The 16,059-nt window shown below is 35.7% G+C and overlaps 1 long non-coding RNA gene across 1 annotated transcript; it reads right to left on the bottom strand.

The window, feature by feature from the left end:
• Nucleotides 1-755: 755 nt before the first annotated feature.
• On the bottom strand, nt 756-2,413 carry LOC138913187 (uncharacterized). Its single transcript, XR_011418839.1, has 3 exons — nt 2,350-2,413; nt 1,170-1,285; nt 756-1,105 (listed from the first exon to the last, which is right to left on the bottom strand). It is a non-coding gene; the product is annotated as an uncharacterized lncRNA (long non-coding RNA).
• Nucleotides 2,414-16,059: the final 13,646 nt, after the last annotated feature.

Genomic DNA, 16,059 nt, shown 5'->3' on the forward strand with positions numbered 1-16,059 from the left:
ATCATTAACAATTGTTAAAGGACGAATAAACAATGAGAAAACATAAATTCCATTAGGATCCGATAAGAGTGAGAGAGTAGATCTACTTGCTGCGACGTTTTTTCATAGAAAAAAGCCGAGGCCTTGCTAAAACAAATTCGATATTTTAAAAACTAAAAGTGGCTCCAACTTTTTACAAAAACCGATTGTAACTAACAATATGGCGCAAGTATTAAAATAAAAAAAAAATTTTTTTTTTGTGGGGGCAATAGTTAAAAAATTTTTTTAAATCTTAATTTGTTTTTATTATTAAGAAATTTAAAAAAAATTTTTTTTAAGAAATTTTATTTTGAAAGGAGAGGTTTTAGAGGAATTAATGCAAGAGACATGAAGTCAATTGGATTCATATAACCGGAGATACAGATTTACAATGAGAGGGTACTTTTTCAAATTTGACAATTTTCGGCACACTTAAAAAAATTCTAACTAGGAAAATAATTTTTTTTCGGTCAAATCCTGATACACGTGTTTACTTATTTTCCGAATAGTACGTGTAAAAAAAGTTTCAGGCAAATCAAAAATGTGAGCCAATAAAAGGTGTTCGGTTTGTAAAAGAACCGCCCACCGGGAAAATTCCTCTGGAAAATAACATATTTTCAAGAGGTTTCTCCATAGAAGCGGAAGGGACTAAACCTCATTCACCCCTTACATTTCTTCCATCTCTGGTTTCAATATACACGGGGGTGACACAAAAAGTAAGGGGGAAATGAGGTTTCTATCTGGATCTCTGGCAGAAGAATGCAGGACAAAATCCACTGGTTTTTCGACTTCCCGCATTATAGATTTTCCACACGTACCCAGTTATGGTTTTCCTCCACTTGCAATATCTGTTTTTCTACACCCTCCCAGTTTTGGTTTTTCCAGACCCTCGCAGTTTTGGTTTTGCACTGCTTTGCAGTATCTGATTTTCCACAATAAAAATCATGTTTTTTGTAATATTTGTTTGTGTATTTATTAATAATATTTACAATCGAAGCATTGGAACTAAAAATTTTTAATGCCTGAAGCATTCCCGGGTTTTGCTTGGCCGAATGCAGTACTTAGATATCCATTTCTTGTCTGTCTTCTGAAAATATCAAACATAATTTAGATATGAATGTAAGACCAGGAATAATAATAAGAGTAATTACCATTATTAGGTCTCCGCACAAAATTAAAGGATCTCTCCAGAAATTATGCCTGGTTTGCCATGGCCGATCATTTACCCTCTGTTCAGTTGTTTTATGTCGGGTATCTATATCAAAAACTATGAGAAGAAAAAACAAGAAAGGAAGCTAGCTTCGGCCAGCCGAAGCTTATATACCCTTGCAGATCATTCCTATTAATTAAAAAATCGCAAAAATGTTAAATTTTCTAATATTACTCATTAATTTTCCGATCGTTCCTATGGCAGCTATATGATATAGTCGTCCGATTTTGATCAAATTAAAATTGAAATTCGGAAATATTTAAAAAGAGTCATATCCTAGAGTAGAAGATAATACAATAAAAACCAAAGAAGCTAGAATTTATTTCCTATTACTTTTCCATTAATTTACCGATCGTTCCTATGGCAGCTATATGATATAGTAGTCCGATTTTTTAAATATTTAATTCGAAATTTAGAAATATTTAAAAAATAACATCCCCAAAAGTAGAAGGTAATATTTCAAAAAACACCGAAGCTAGAATTTTTTTAACGTTTTCTTTTCTGATCCTTTCTATGGGAGCTATAAGATATAGTTGTCCGATCCGGTTGGTTCCGACATATATACTAGAAAGAAGACTTTTGGGAAAGTTTCATCCCGATAGCTCAAAAACTGAGAGACTAGTTTGCGTAGAAACAGACAGACGGACAGCCGGACAGACGGACGGACAGACGGACATGGCTAGATCGACTCGTCTAGTGATGCTGATCAAGAATATATATACTTTATGGGGTCGGAAACGTCTCCTTCACTGCGTTGCAAACTTCTGACTGAAATCATAATACCCTCTGCAAGGGTATAATAAAATATGACAAACGCAGGCGCAACACTTCTGGTCCCAAGAAGTCTCAGTCGGCCTGGCTGAAATAAATATAATATTTTGATTAAGTTAAACAACTAAGTTAGTACTGAAGTACTATTTATACAACCATTTAATGAACACCTCACACCATTTACCACTGGTAAAGATTAAAAACATTTCAAGTGTCACTGAAATGCAGAATTTGTGTTGAAGATAGCATCCGGAGGCGTATATTTATTAATGGCGAAAATATCTGTGATACTAACCTTTGTAATGCTGAAATAAATGTTATAAAAAGACAAAATTCATTTTATCACTCACCTTTTTATTGTTTTTTAGATTAAAATTAACTATTTTCACTTTTTTTCCACTTTTTCCAACAAATTTAAAAATGATGTGACCCTGCATTATATTCTTGATAATACCATACAAAATGCAGATAAATGTGGTATAAATTTCGTTGTAAAGTTGGGTCACACTTTGGCGCCGAATAAATATTTAAACAATACTTTTCAGGGACCGTAATCATTAAAGGTTACGTATATTATAGGTATATTAGGCATTTTTCGTGTTATCAATACCACCAACACGAATTTTTATATTTAAACAACACTTAAAAATGGCTTAGGCCACGATCTGACGATCAAATTATTTTATTTCACAGAAAATGTTTAAAAATGTAAAAAACAACAATAGTTTTCTTTGTAATTTAATGTAATTCCTTGATAAATGTGATCAAATATTTTAATCGTCTTACCGTGGCTTTTCTCTATAATTTGGTTGAATCCCACATTCATCCTTATTATTATTTGAAAAATGTTGAGTAAAATAAATTAATATTATCATTATAGACATTATGATAATAATGTTATATAGTTTAATTTTTTTGATTAACAATTATTAATATTTTTTCTACGACTTTTAAAATTACTAAAAATTAAAACTAAATGTGAGAACAAGTCTTTTGGTTTTGGTGTAAATCATAGGATTTTTTAATATTATAAGTTGGTGATTTTTTTGTTAAAAAATATTATAATCGTAGTGCCACAGAAATCACACAGCGCATAAATGGCCTGATATTGATGCTACTCAGAAACCCACCCTCATTTAACGCTCAGAAATTATCTATCCCTACACCGCCGCCTGCAAAAAGGAACAGGATTTCAAGAACACGAAAACCAACTTCTCACATTCCCGCTGGGTCGGTCTCCCTTCGCGCAAAGGACTGTATGTATATATATATGTATGTATGTACGTGTCTCTCCCGTGCACTATGGGGCATTTGACCTGTTTTTTTGGCATAAATGTGTTTTTTACAAGTATTCAAATTTTTGAAACATTATTGAAAACGTATTAAGAATAGATCAAAATGAAATGTTACATACCGCAAATGTTAAGTTAACAGTCCAATGTTAAAATAACAGCTGTTAAAGTCAGGCGCCGCAAGCGAACACAACGTGTTCATACTTTGCTTGATTTTGCAGGGCATATATAAATTAATATCTCTTCAACGACAAGACGTAGAACCATAAAATTTGAAATGGATATTCATTAAAACTGTCTTTACTTTATGTTAATACTACTGTGATGCTTATTTCGTGAGTGTATTTGTATTTGTATTTGTTTATTTAAAGCAATGTACTGCTCAAAAGACTTAAAATTATATACATAGCATAAAAATATCATAAATGTAAAAAAAAACAATAAGTAGGAGAACTAATTAAGTCGATGTAGAAAGGAACGCAATGACTTTTAGCGAATTAGCCTTGGCAGAGCACTCATAGGATATGAGGTGATAAAGTTCATTATAGTTATCACATAGGATTCGGAAGGGGTCGAAACGGGAGTAGTTTGACCTGCACACAGGAAGTGCTAATGGACGGAATCTGCGAGTAGCTCTGCAAGGAACGTTCCAATTGAGGGTGGCTAACAGATCAACTGAGTCGACGGCGCCAGTGATGAGTTTGTGAAGTAATATCACACCATAACAGGTCCGACGATCCTTTAAGGTAGGTAGATCCAAGAGGCGCAACCTGTCTCTATAAGATGGCAAACGGCGTCCCTCCTCCCAGTTTAAGCCTCGTAGTGCAAAAAGGAGAAATTGCTTTTGGACGGATTCTATCATATTTTGATAGTGCTCATATTGTGGAGACCAAACACTGGAGCAGTACTCAAGTGTAGGACGAATTAGAGAGACGTAAAGGAGCTTAGTGGTGAAAGGGTCATCAAATTCCTTAGACCAGCGTTTTATGAAAGCTAATAAGCATTTAGCTTTATTGGAGATGGTACTGACGTGGCTATTAAAACAAATCTTGTGGTCAAATAGGACACCAAGATCAAGAACAGTATCAATGCGTTCAAGTGCAGAGTGATCTATTGAGTATGTACAAATATATGGATTGGATCGATAAAATGACATGGATTTACATTTATCAGGATTGAGCAGTAGCTTGTTGACTAGGCACCAGGATTGAAGGTTATTTAAGTCGAGCTGGAGCTGCATGTAGGAACTAGGTGAGGTCAGATGCATACACAACTTGACATCATCCGCAAACATAAGTACTTTGGAGAACTCAATTACTTGAGGAAGATCGTTGATAAATAAGCCAAATAGTAAAGGACCGAGGTGACTGCCTTGTGGTACACCCGAATATACGGAAACAGCTTTTGAATAAATGCTGTTGTACTGGACCTTTTGGGTACGATTTGTTAAATAAGAACGAAGCCATGTCAGTAGAGTTGGAGGAAATCCGAGGAGGAGGAGCTTGTGGAGCAGTAGCTCGTGGTTGACCGAATCAAAGGCTTTACTAAAGTCAGTAAAGATAACATCAGTTTGCATTGTGGATTTAAAGCCTTGACTAATGAAGGTCGTAAACTCAAGCAGGTTAGTTGTTGTAGACCGGCACTTTGTGAAACCATGCTGCTTAGAGGATATTAAGGAGCGACACTGGTGCTGCAGTTGATCGCAAATAAGTTTTTCAAAGAGCTTAGGAATAGCACTAAGTTTGGCTATGCCGCGATAGTTGCTGATATCAGATTTACTACCTTTTTTATGTAGCGGAATAAGAAAGGATTCTTTCCACATAGATGGAAATGTGCCAGTAGCAATCGACTTATGAAAAATCATAGTTAATGGAACTGCAAGTGGTATGGCGCAATGTTTGAGGACACAGCTTGGAACCATATCAGGACCCGCAGAGAATGATAATTTAATCGTGGATAGGCTACGTAGAACTTCTGCTTCATCAATTAGAGGATTGAAAATGGCGTCAGTGTGGGGTAGCTGGTAGGAGTAGCTACAATTGATTCCGGTATTATTTTTGCAATAGGTGGATTGGAAAAAGTCCGCAAACAGGTTGCCAATATCTTGATCATTCGATGCAGATACATTATTTAGCTGTAGTGATGGAGGAAATTTGTTAGCTTTGCGCTTTGAGTTGACGAAGGAATAAAATAATTTAGGATTGCTGCGAAATTCGTTTTTACAGCGTAGGAGGTAGCTGTTATAACATTCAGAATTATGCAGGAAGTAATTGGATTTAGCAACGCTGTATTTGGAAAAATCAGACTGAAGTCCTGTTTTGGCGAACTTCTTAAAAAGTTTAGTTTTTATATTTTTTAAGTGAGCCAAGTGTTTGGAAGACCACGGAGGGCTGTTAGAGTTATTAACAACTGTGGAAGGGACTAATTCATCAAATATGGAATAAAGGACATTATAAAAAGTTGAAATGGCCTCATCAAGATGAAGACTATCAAGACAAGACCAATCCACTGAAGATAGGGATCTCGACATTTGCAAATAATTTACATGCCGAAAACAACGAGTCCGCAATGGGGCCTCAAAGGAATTGGGTACCCGAAAAATGCCACTAATGGATAGTTGGAGTGTAGGATGATGAGAGTCCTCAGGAGTGGTCAATGGAGAGGTACGTGTGACAATGGCATCACAAAGGTCAGACACAAAAATAAGATCTAAAAATCTTCCATTCGCATTAGAAATTGAGTTAACTTGACCAAGAGATAAGTCAATAAGACCGTCGACAAAATCGTTTTGATCACCAGGAACGAGGGCAATTAGATCGACACAAGGAGACCAGGATAGGTACGGAATATTAAAGTCACCCAGTATTATAATATGGTCTGAGTCAGAGGCATATGATGAGATATTCTGGATAGCGGAGAGGTGTTGCATATAGATCGAAGCCTCAGAGCATGGAGGAATATACCCAGCGGCGAAAATTGCCATTACAAAATGGATTACGAATGCATTACTTCTCCTCTCGTAATAGAGAAACAATGGATTACAACATGGATTACTTTGCCATAGGCATGGCCGCCTTGTAATGTGGTCGGGAGACAATTTGCATTACTAGTAATGGGAAAAGTATGCTAGGGCCGAATCACCTTCGGGTCTCCATTACGAATTCAATATACTTTTCCGAAATTGTAATGCAAAATGTAGACGGACTAGAGAAAATTCAACATACAATTTGAAAAACGTATGCTGAGTTGTAATGCATGTTCATTTATGAAAACAAAAAAATATTCTTTCCTCATGTAGGAATTGAACATGGGTATTATTGTATAATGGATGGAAAGGCTAACCGCTCGGCCATTGGCTGTGCTTTTTTTAGTTCGTCAAACTAAATTTAGAATGCATGCTGTTATTATTAAAGTTCCGAAGCTCAAACGTGAGGGAGGGGAAACGAAAAACGAACACATAGACAATAATTTTTATGTGTGTTTGTGATTTTTGACGAAGGGAAATCGTTAGCGAACGAAAAAACGAAGTCATAGGAGCCCTGATTACAACTTCTCTAACGAAAAGCAGCGATAGTAATCGGTTACATTTTCTTTACATGTAATGCATTTTTTCTCCAGACCCCATTCGCCTGTTCGCCGCTGGGTAGGAGCAGGTTACAAATATGTTGCAGTTAGGAAGACATATTTTGACTGACATGAATTCAATATCACCAACATTGGGAATGGATACAACTTGGGATGATATTTCAGACTTTACTGCGATTAGGACACCCCCACCTCGTTTAGAGGGACGGTCACGTCTATAGAGGAAAAAATTATTGGTAAGTATTTCATTATCAGATACCGTTGGATTATCAGATACCGTTGGATTAAGCCAAGTCTCAGTAAAAGCAATAACGCTGGGATCAAAAGCAGCACTGTCAGTATGCAATCTGGACAGCTTACTGAGAAGGCCACGGACATTTTGATAATGTAATACAAAATCTAGTTTTTTGGAACTGACGGATTTGTATTTATAGCTGGTTCTTTCCGATCAAACTCGTGAACAATCGTATTAACTGGCCATAGTGCAGGATTTAAAGCACGGGAAAAATGTGTATCAGGCAGAATTATTTTAAATGAAGAAACTTTTCTTTTGTAAGCAAAATTAAATTTTGTTACAACAAAGTTTTCAGGAGAGGCTTGGAGCTCATCGCTTAGGTGACCTTTAATTTCATCGATGGTAGTATCTGGCCTTAGACGCGACACAAAAATGGCCTTCTTTGGCATGATTGCTTGTGGCGCTACAGCTTCGAGGCGTCTACGGTTTGCGCCTGCTGGATGACCATTATTAACCGCAGCCAGGAGGGGCCTGCGATTTCTTTTGGAGGAACCAGGACCATTATGTACATTATGTACAACCGACGATACTTGACCAGAGGATACTGGCGGTGCCGTTTTAACGGAGGATACCGACGGTACCGCGTTGGCGGATTGTGGAAGGTTGAATTGTAAGGCACCAGGATCAGGCTCAGGATGAGAGCCAGGGGCCAGGTCTGCACAGATAGACTTAGGAGTAACAAAATTAAGCACTGGAGCAGGAATTGCCAATCTAGTAGGAGACATGGCTGATTCAATGGTAGGGCAAAATAATAAAGGACCCGGCAGTGGAGGCACAAGGTTATTCGAGGATACGTAGTTTTTATCGTTTACACTGGCGTTGGCAGAAACTAATGAAGCGTACATTAGTGAGCTATTGGAGGAGCCAGGATCCCTCATGGATGAAGGTGGAATAGTAGGAGTAAGGTGGTTTATTAATTGGCCAGTTGTAGCAATGGCTTCATAAACCAAGTAGTCTCTCTTAAAGGTTTGGAAAAAGAAAGTTCAACTTTGAATAGAGATTAGAAGAAATGTTGAAATTTGTTGAGCCTGTGGGTTGAATCATTTTAAAGGGGGTTCAATTCTCGATTCGGGACATCCAGTCTTAATGTGCACTTTTTGCGACTTTAAGAGAAATTCAGTTTTTACGGCACTGCCAAAAATGGTCAAATTAACCCTTTATTTGTCTTCTTCTTGTTTTGTAAGATGAAATGTTAAATAAATTTAATGCAAAAGTCGCCATAACATTATATTTGATTTAAAAACATTCCGCGTCTTATTTTCATGGAAAATATTTTTTTATACGGCATATCCAGTATTTGGCATACAAAAATGTCGGATTTTACAAGAAAAAGTCAATATCTCTTCGAAGAAAGTTTTCAAAAAAATGTTTTTTTGTTTGTTTTAATATGTTTCTTCATTATTAGAAACCATAAAAGAAAAAAATTTGTTTTTGTAGGTTTAAGAAAAAAAAATTTTTTTTTTTGAATAAATTTATTATAGTGTTTAATTTTTGCTCAAAAAATGTATTTAATTATTATAAACATATTTCAAAAAACCAAACTCAAAAAAGTTGCTTTGTTTTGGAATTATTAATTAATGCCAAAAAAACAGGTCAAATGCCCCATAGTGCCGTGCCTCTCTCTCTCTGAAATTCGATTTTCAACCCTTCATTTTCTACCTGTCTTGCTCCTCTCTCTCGGTCGTCTGACCAACGTGTTTGTATTTTGGCTATTATTAACATACATTATTTCAAAAAAGTTGTTTATCTAAAAACAAATCATTGATATCCATATAACTCTTTTTTTCTAGATGAGGAAAGGCGAAGAAAATGGATCACCTTAGGTCATATGAAGTTCAACAGACCTTGGGTAATAATAATGTTTTCTTGAGTCAAAAATGTGTTATTTAAAAATTTTTAAATGTTAAGTGTTAAATGTTTTAAATGTAAATAAATATAATATGCAAAAGAAAAAACCAAGTTACATTTTATTTTTAGGGTTTCAGTGTTAATATTAAACTTCCTTTAAAGAAATATTATTTCTTAAATCAAGAAATAAAATTTCTTGAAAGGAAATTTAAACAAGAAAGAATTTTTCTTGTTTAAAAGGTGCCTTTCTAAAAAACCCTTTCTTGAAACAAGAAATTTAATTTCTTGAAACAAGAAACAAACCACCTTTGAAACAAGAATCGCCTTTCTTGTTTGAAGAAATATTTTTTCTTGTTTTAATGGTGGCTTTCTAAAAAACCCTTTCTTGTTTTAAGAAATTAAATTTCTTGAAACGGTGTTCTTCCAAATAAAACAAGAAAGGAAGCTAGCTTCGGCCAGCCGAAGCTTATATACCCTTGCAGATCATTCCTATTAATTAACAAATCGCAAAAATGTTCAATTTTCTAATATTTTTCATTAATTTTCCGATCGTTCCTATGGCAGCTTTATGATATAGTCGTCCGATTTTGATCAGATTAAAATTGAAATTCGGAAATATTTTAAAAGAGTCATATCCTAGAGAAGAAGATAATACAATAAAAACCAATTAAGCTAGAATTTATTTCCTATTACTTTTCCATTAATTTTCCGATCGTTCCCTGGGCAGCTATATGATATAGTAGTCCGATTTTTCAAATATTTAATTCGAAATTCAGAAATATTTAAAAAATAACATCCCCAAAAGTAGAAGGTAATATTTAAAAAAACACCGAAGCTAGAATTTTTTTAACGTTTTCTTTTCCGATCCTTCCTATGGGAGCTATAAGATATAGTTGTCCGATCCGGTCGGTTCCGACATATATACTACCTGCAATAGAAAGAAGACTTTTGGGAAAGTTTCATCCCGATAGCTCAAAAACTGGGAGACTAGTTTGCGTAGAAACAGACGGACAGACGGACAGACGGACATGGCTAGATCGACTCGTCTAGTGATGCTGATCAAGAATATATATACTTTATGGGGTCGGAAACGTCTCCATCACTGCGTTGCAAACTTCTGACTGAAATCATAATACCCTCTGCAAGGGTATAAAAATATTGTAACCAGTTTAAAATTAAATTAAATAAAGTTTTTTTTTTATATTAAACTTATGGTGCAAACATTTTATTGGCGCAGCCGTTAGGATCTTGAAGTCATTTTAAAAGTCATCGGTACTGATCAACTAAAGGATATTACTATACGACTAGTTTGTCCTGATCAGCGAAAAATCCGTGAATATACAAAACGACAAATATCGAGATCCGCTAAAGAATCTATGTGTAATTTTCGCACGCAGAAACTAAAATAAAAATCCAATTCGGTCAATACGCGCTTGAAATTTAAAAAGTGTCAATATTGAAAACAAAATATAAAACATTAAACATGGCAAACCCATCAGTGCTACCGCAGTTGTCTGAGCTGCATCTGAATCAGCTTATCGGACAATCAAAGAGCTACCTTATTTCGACGGCAACCCATCGGAATTAAGTCGCTATATTGCCAGAGTAGAGTACTTACTGCAACTTTACCCTACTCAGTCCTTCGCCAAACCCACATCATCTATGGAGCCATTGAGAGGACCATCGTCGACTCCGCGCAGGCAGTCATCGAGGAAGAAAAGTCGAATACATGGGGAACAGCAAAAGTGGCCCTAATTAAAGCTTTCAAGGATCACAGGCCATACGAGGACATCATACAGCACGTTCGTGACACCCCATACCAAGGAAGCATCAGTAAGTTCGTATACGAACTAAAATCCAGATCATCAAACGTACACAATAAGTTAGAATTAGAATCAGATCCAACAGACAAGCTAATTTACACAAATTCCTTGAAGAAAACAATTAGGGATTGTATTGAAAGAAAACTTCCTGATAGATTGTATACTTCCTTGTCCAAAAAAAATATAAGAACAGTTGCCAATCTAAAAGAAGCAGCAATGATTCTAGGTCACTGGGATGCAGACCCTTTTGATAATTATAAACCCAGGCGCAACGATAGTCGAAGGAATTCGGGAAATACGCATCAAAATTATTATTATCAAAGGAATGATTCCCACTCCTATAGTTATGCAAGAAACAACAATAACACTAGTTTACAAAATAAAATCGACCTCACCCTAATCGAAGGCAACCTTAATTTTCCGGTAAAGTACATCTCCCTGATTAAGAAATGGGCACTTATAATTTTTTGTATGGTGTCAATTTTTTTTTAAGTGAAAAAAACGTTTTTGGCACTTTTTTATTTTTTATCTCGAGTTCTGGTAAACCGACTGAGGTCATCGATGACTCATTTTACAGGTAATATACTGCTCTTTAACTTTCTTATACGCAGCATTGAGTTTCAGTCATTAGTTTAGAAGCCACACCTCGTCAAAGTTAAAAAATTTGAAAAAAATGCAAAAGTTTTGGCATAAATGGCTTCGTTAAAAATACACGCAAAAAAACCGAAATTAGTTTTATAACTTATTCTGGTAGATGGTACTTTGACAAAAAAAAACAAGCTAATGATCATTAGAATTCACCAGAAAATGAGGTCGATTTTATTTTGTAAACTAGTGTAATAATTAAAATTCAACAACTTCTCAAACTTCACCAAATAGAAATCAAATTCCCCCTCAAAATCAGGGAAATTATCAAGAGTATAGGAGGAACTTAGATCAAGGTAGGGCCCAAAACCCCTCAAACTTCCAAGCATCAACTTCCAATAATTCTCCGAACACACCTGTTAAAAGACAAAGAGAGAGTGACAGTGCACAGAATAGAATGGACGTAAATTTTCAGCAAACTGCCTCGGGATACAGAAAGTGTTGCCCATATGTCAGAGTAATGATTAAAGGAAAACTTCTTAGAGCTATGATAGATACAGGGTCATCTATCAATATAATGACGCAAAATTTTGGAAATAATGAGGAACAAAATGAAAAATTAAAAGTATTCACAATAAATGGGTCAATGGAACTAAATAAAAGTATTACATTGGATCCATGTAAAGTTTGTCCAGTTAAACAAAAATTTTATTTACATAAATTTTCTGAAAATTATGACATTTTAATAGGTAGAGATTATTTGAAAGAAAGTAAAGCAAAAATAAATTACGAAGAAGAAACAGTGACGTTAGGAGATACATTACTTTATATAAAATATGGTGAGAACGATGTAGGAAAGGACAGGACCGCAGTAAAATGCCTTAGTCCACCATCAGTTAAAAAAGAGATTGAAGAGGATAAGACCGCATTAGAATGCCTTAATCCGCCCTTATCAAAGGAGCAATCATTTAATTTTGCCATTAATAATGAATTAAAAGAATGCAATGAATACAGATTAGAACATTTGAATGAGGAAGAAAAAGAAAATTTAAAGAAGGTTTTATTTGAATACAATGACATACAGTACAAGGCAGGTGAGAATTTGACTTTTACAAGTACTATTAAACATTCAATACAAACAAAACATTAAGACCCAGTATATAGGAAGCCACACTCAAAATAAATTTAACCCTAAATTTTAGAAAATCGCCATTAAAATTTTTTTTTTCTAAATACAAGAAAGTTATTTCTAAATCTAAGGAAATTTTTCTTATGTCAAGAAAGTTTTCCTTAAATCCAGGAAGTTTTTCTTAAATGTAGAAAATGGTTACCATGAACTAAAATCACCCTAAAATCTAGAAAAAATGCCCTTAAAATTAGAAATTATTTTCGGAAAAATAGAAAGGCAAACGAAAATAATAAAATATTTTATAACACCTTTTCTAAAAATGAGTGGCCTAGCCCTAAAATTAAGCTAACCCTAAATAATTGAAACATTTTCTAAAAAGTAAAAATTTTTTCTAAAAAATGGAAATAGTTGTTTTCAAATGCTATGGCAAACCAAAATGTTCAATGCCAGAACTTGTCAGCTGCCGTGCGGCTGTACTCCCAGTCCCAGAGCAAACTATTTTTTACCTTTTTTTTAAAGTTTTTTTTTTAGTTTTTTTTAAATTTTTGTTATTGTTTTTTTAATTGGATTTTTTACTCTTTTTTTATTCCTTTTTTTATTGATGGCAAGCAGTAAACTAAAAATAATTAGGTTTATATTCAGTTATTTACTATATACTACACATAATATAAATTGCGTTAGCATAAATATATACATATGTATATACGTATGTAAATAAGTAAAACGCGAATGGTCAAAATTATGCAATTAGTATTCAAATGTGTTGTCCGCTTCACCCTTTACATACATTGCTCGGTTTGCCACAGCAAGTTTAAGTGCTACAATGGCCCAGTATGTAGGCCATTCGCTCCTCGCGCGGGAGACCCGGGCTCGATTCTCACGACGGACAAGTAAAAAATTGTAAGTTTTTTTCATGAACATAAAATATTAACTAATCATAATTTCTACATTCCCAATCTTCCGCAGTCCCGTAGTCCACATTTACAACCACATTTGGCTTTGGTTAGATAAGAAATCCAAGCGCAAATACATAATAATAAATACATAACCTTTAACATTCACAATATACAAGACACACAACGCCTGCATATGTATATAGGGAGGAGTACATAATATAAACGTATATTCAAAAAAAAATCATGATTGAACATGTTTTTTTGTTTTGTTTTTAATTTCTATTTTTTAGGAAAATTTCCTACTTTTTAGAAATTTTTGCCCTTAAATTTAGTAAAATTACCCTAAAATTTAGAAATATGACGTCAAAAAAAATCAAAAATATAGAAAAATGTGACCCTAAAATTTAGGGCGAGCTTGTCTTGAAGACAAAAGTAGGGCGATTTCCTTGACTTTAGGGTTAATTTTATTTTGAGTGTATTCCTAAAAATGCTTAAAGACTTCTGCCCCTACGTTTCCAATTTTATTTCCATCGCCGGTCGGTTGGTCTTAAATTATACTCCATTCAGAGACGGGCACGAGCCTGATTACTGGGCATGTGTAGGGTGGGTAGGGTTGAGCAAATGGAAAACCATTTAGCCAATTTAAATGTTGTTCGAACAAGCTGCAGCAGGATACAAACGCAGCGTAATAGACAAACCGAAAAATCAACAAGACCGGGGACTACAAGCCAAGGCAAGAATGAAAAAATTACAGCCAAGCTGCAAATCTCATGCGGCAGCACGGCAAGGACGTCCGGAAACGCAACCAGAGACCCTAACCGCGCAGAGATTGAGAAAAACCCAGTTCAAGGAAGGGATTGGAGTCTGCCGAGTCCGTCAGTTCACTTCTTGCCCCTCCCTCCGCACTCCACTTAATTAGATTGCGCTTTGGGTGCATGTTTACTCTTGTGAGTTGCAACAAAAAACACAAGTAAGACAGGCGACTGGAAAGTGGGGCCACAAATGAAGAAACGAGTCCCAAAGCTAAAGAAAAGCGAGGTAGAAGAAAACTTATAAAACACATTTGTGAGATAGTGAGCGAAAGTGAACATGTTTTCATCGCCAGAAAAAGTAAGTTATATTAGGTTGTCAAAAACGTCCTGCGGAATTTTTATTATATTATTTTTTATTTTTTTACATCGAGCTTTTAAGGGCCTGTTTCTCGAGTGCCGGCTAACATTTCTCGAACAGATAAAGTCCCTGCTAAGGCATTTTGACTTTCTCGAGCCCCAATGTGAGAGCTAACTTTGACAGGGACTGTTAAGCGTTTTCGGAAGAAACGAAATCACAGCTGACTTTTCCTTTGAATTATACCCAAACAGCTGATGAAATAATCGAAGCACGCCATTTGTTGCGCTTTACTGCACAATTCTGTGCGTTAACAGCACTCTGTAATTGTTTCTCGTTCAGATAAATTAAAGCAGTCGAGACAGCGGATTTGCTTTTACGAACAGTTTATCTGGTCTTTAAGTTTTTCGAACAAATAGCTATCAGGGACTTTTACAGGGACTCGAGAAACCGGCCCTAAGTGACTCAAAGCTTCTTCAAATGGTTTATAACGGCTTGGTGACTTAAGCCAAGCTCTTGACCGATGCTACGGCTACTACAATTTTCTACGACAGGCCTTCCTTCTTTGACCACCTCTGCACCAGAACGAAAACGTTAAAACCATCGTTGTGCGGTGGAAAAGGAAACTGTATCGTGTCCATAAACTGCACACATTTTTTGGCGGCTTGAGATGAATTTTTGCCTTTATCTCTTTATTTTGCTCCATGATTGCGACGCTATAACTCACGAACGACTTAAAAGAAAAGACAATCAATCAAACGCGTGCTAGCGCGTCTAATGAGCTTTCCAAAAAGGTATATTATATTATTACCAGATGAATAAAACAAGAACTACGCGCTTTCAGCGCCAACTAGCGAATATACCGCAAGACTATTTTGACAACCTAATATTTCAGTTTGAGGTATCCAGTTTCCATATCGAACAACCCACTCATTAACACTGCACTGACCAAATTATTTCTCCAACGCACGCTTCTTATCCTCACAGTTTGCAGCTAACCTTGGGGAGTGGCAACTAAAACTTTACTCCAGGAATTATTTTTGATTCATATTGCAAAGCAGGGTGTTGGACTTGTTTTGGCAAATACTTTAGCAGGTGAAGTCTATCCCGAGAACTGCGAAATTCAACTTCAGCTACTTGTTTGCCCTGACGGAGAACAGAATGTTTCTTCCCTTCAGGCTTCTTCCAATTTAAAATTACGAAAACAGCAGTCAGCACATGTGGTCACAGTTCCTGCTCAACATTCTCGTCTCCCTTCTGTTTTTGTCGCTGCAGTTCGTCCCCGCGGGCAACTTGCCTTGATTATGACAGTCGGGCTTACATGTCAGGAACAACAAAAGCAACAACACTGCCGCAACAGCATCTCGTCCAAAACGAGCTGAGCTCTTGTTATTGCGGGTTGGTCAATGTTATAGTTTGCCGCATGTCTACCAAACGCAGCCCCTTCATATATATGTACATCTTAAGATAATTCCCAAGCTTGCATGTGCTAACCGAAAG

This window comes from Drosophila takahashii, chromosome 3L (assembly GCF_030179915.1).
Source record: "Drosophila takahashii strain IR98-3 E-12201 chromosome 3L, DtakHiC1v2, whole genome shotgun sequence".
Classification (NCBI taxonomy): domain Eukaryota; kingdom Metazoa; phylum Arthropoda; class Insecta; order Diptera; family Drosophilidae; genus Drosophila; species Drosophila takahashii.